Genomic DNA, 2,940 nt, shown 5'->3' with positions numbered 1-2,940 from the left:
GTAGGCTAGTGGTTAAGGTGCAGCACTCTCGCCGCTGCAGCCCGGGTTCGAATCAGGGTTGCGTCAGGAAGGGCGTCTGGCGTAAACCACGTTTTAAATGTCAACATGCGAGTTGTCAGTGTGCCGATTCGCTGTGGCAACCCCTAAATGGGAAAAGCCAAAAGTGACTTTCTACTGGAACCACTAAGCTCTGTGTGACCTAACTGGACATAAAACAGTGCCAGGGACATCTTCTGTGCTAATTAACCACCACACCCCTAGTAGTAGTGCTTTGTGAAACATCATACTACTATGTCTGAAATCACTTATAAAGGTCAATGATTTCTTACTGCCTCGATGTTTTTCTTCTTTGACTTGACCATATGCTCAGATAGGGCCTCCCGCTCCTCTTGGGGAATCTGAAGTCTATCCCAAAGTTCCTGGATCTTAGTGCGGAAAGCTGAACAACGTACTTCTTTCTCAGTCTTGCGTTCTTGTAACTGGAAAGAAATCATATATCCAAAATATAATGCAATATGTGATATTGCAGCCTTTCACATCATAATGTCAGATTACCATACATCTAATTAAAAATATCACCTGATTGAGGAGCAGTTTAAGAGCAGACATATTGTCATTTGACAAGCAAAATGCCTCCTCATCTCCATACATCACATCCATCTCAAAACTGGTCTCTGGCTGTTGCTCCAGGTCATCCATGCACACAACAATGTCTTTCTTTATGCTCATAAATTCATCATGACAACGATCCTGAAAAGACAGTTACAAGTGAGACAAGTTTAAATTTTAAAGTAAAGGACTAAGTGAAACAAAAAGAGAATGAGCAACACCTTCTCTTTGGTCAGATCATCAATGTAGGCACGGTATGTCTCCAGCTGTTTCAGTGATGGGACGGCATCATGGTCAACAGAAAATGGAGTAGTGCGCATAATATCACACAGTTTATAGTCTTTGACAATAAAGTCTTTAAGCTCCTCCATTCTTTGCCTCCTGTGCTGCTCCATCACCTCTAGATGTGTGCGGCTGTTCTTCTCCTTCTGCAGCATGGTGTAGCCAACCTCCTCCTTTAGAGAAACCCAGCTAGTTAGCCCAAACAGTAAGCAGTTTTCCCGGTCAGGTATGAGAAAATTAAATTTCCTTAATGTACTATACCTCAAAGGGGGGCAACTGAAGCTCACTGCATAATTTACTAAGTTCCTTGTGATTGATCTCTATGTTTTTCTCCAATTTCTCCTTGAGCGCCTCTTCCTCATCAATCATTAGATCTAGCAAACCCTGCAGGGCAAGGGAAATAAAAAATGTCTCTGTATGGTAGCTCTGTAAAGTCAACAATTAGCCTTCAATTAATTTAAACAAATGCGGGAGTCACTTTAATGTGCTTGTGAACAGCTTTAGTTCTGTTTAGTCTCTGCTCCTCTGGAATCCCGATTTCTTCCCAAATGCTCTGCAACCTGGCCATTGTTCTGTTGAAGTAGGCAACTGACTTTGTTGCGTGGACTTCACTGCAAGAAAACCCAAGTGAAGTTATGTTATACACCACAGACTTGTTACCAGTCAAACCAGTGCAGTATCAGCGTTAACGACGAGTTTAAAATCGGATAAAGGTAGCTCAACGGACTGTTTATTAGGGGATAATTAACTTGGCTAACGTTAAATACGGACATCATTTCATTCACCAAGCAGGCTAACGTTAGCTGCATTTGCTGTAGTATTAGCTATAACATTAAAGTTAAGTGATACTAGGTCGTATGTATCATGAAATTAATGTATTTACAATTCAAAATTCTTCACTGCAGCATATACACAGACGTGTGATACAAGATAGCGTTACGTGCCGCTCTTCACAGCAAAGCTAGCACTTGACTTATCTAAAATCAACAGGCTAACCAGCAACATGTTTGCTAAATATGTATTACTGTTTTAACTAGAGGACAGACTAATAAAGATGTTAATTACTAACCTCAATCTCATGGTTACACCACAGTCAGATTAAAAGTCAGAAGATAATTCGTCAGGGTGCGGCTAACTCGCTAGCAGTCCGTTTCGTGTTTACGGCGTTTGAAATGTGCGCTAACGTCTGTGCTCTGATTGGCTTAATAAACTGACGTCGCCGGAAGCTGTTTTTCTTATTGCAAAGCTACTAAAACATAGTAGGAAAATGATCCAGGGGACACTGGTTTTTCTGTAGGTATGCCTATTTTACCGATTAAATATCTGCCAACAGAATGCGGGGTATGCCATTAAAGCCTTTATTACAAAAGTTTCTTATAGGCCTAACTAAAGCAAATTTGTTAAATTTATCTTTACTGTCTTTGTGTCCTACTTAAAATGCTGACATGTTCAAATACTGCACATTCTCTAAAGCTGTCAAAACTAGAACTGTATGTAATGAATTTTATCCATATTTTATTCTTATTTTATTGTGTTTTGCCTTGATGTTACCCCAAGCACATGTTTTGCCTGAATATGAATCTGTTGTAAGATCAGTTTTGTACATAAAGTTAAAATAAAACTTTTACAGTCTTTAAAATCTGCTTGCAACTGCAAAGTTTCTTTGCAAAAAAAACAAGGGGTATGACAAGCTTTACCTGGTAAAGCTATTCTGATAAAAAAAAAATTAATGGCTTTGTTTGTTTTTGTTTTTGTTTTTGTTTTTTGTTTGTTTTTTTTGTTTTTTTGTTTTTTGTTTGTTTTTTTGTTAGGGTGGTTTATATATCATATTCTTTAAGTACAATTTCCTTACCAAGATAATGTTTGAGATCAAAACAAAAGTCAGTCTAAAATACTGTGGCGACCCTGACCGGCCGCTGATGTTCGTGTGTTCTGTTGTGTGCAAATGGGTTTGACACTGTCGTTGAAAGCTGTGCATGTATTGTATTGGTTACAGCTTGTTTCGGTGAAATACCCGCGCTGTTCTGTCCAATGTGGGGTTTGGGGAGG

The 2,940-nt window shown here is 39.2% G+C and overlaps 1 pseudogene; it reads right to left on the bottom strand.

Moving 5' to 3' along the window:
• LOC109956433 (protein regulator of cytokinesis 1-like) overlaps window positions 1-2,092 on the bottom strand; it is a 7,363-nt pseudogene extending 5,271 nt beyond the window's left edge.
• Window positions 2,093-2,940: the final 848 nt, after the last annotated feature.

The sequence above is a fragment of the Monopterus albus genome, unplaced genomic scaffold (genome assembly GCF_001952655.1).
Source record: "Monopterus albus unplaced genomic scaffold, M_albus_1.0 scaffold19.1, whole genome shotgun sequence".
Taxonomy (NCBI): Eukaryota; Metazoa; Chordata; class Actinopteri; order Synbranchiformes; family Synbranchidae; genus Monopterus; species Monopterus albus.
The sequence above is the reverse complement of the archived record's forward strand: the minus strand, read 5'-3'. Positions and strand labels throughout refer to the sequence as shown.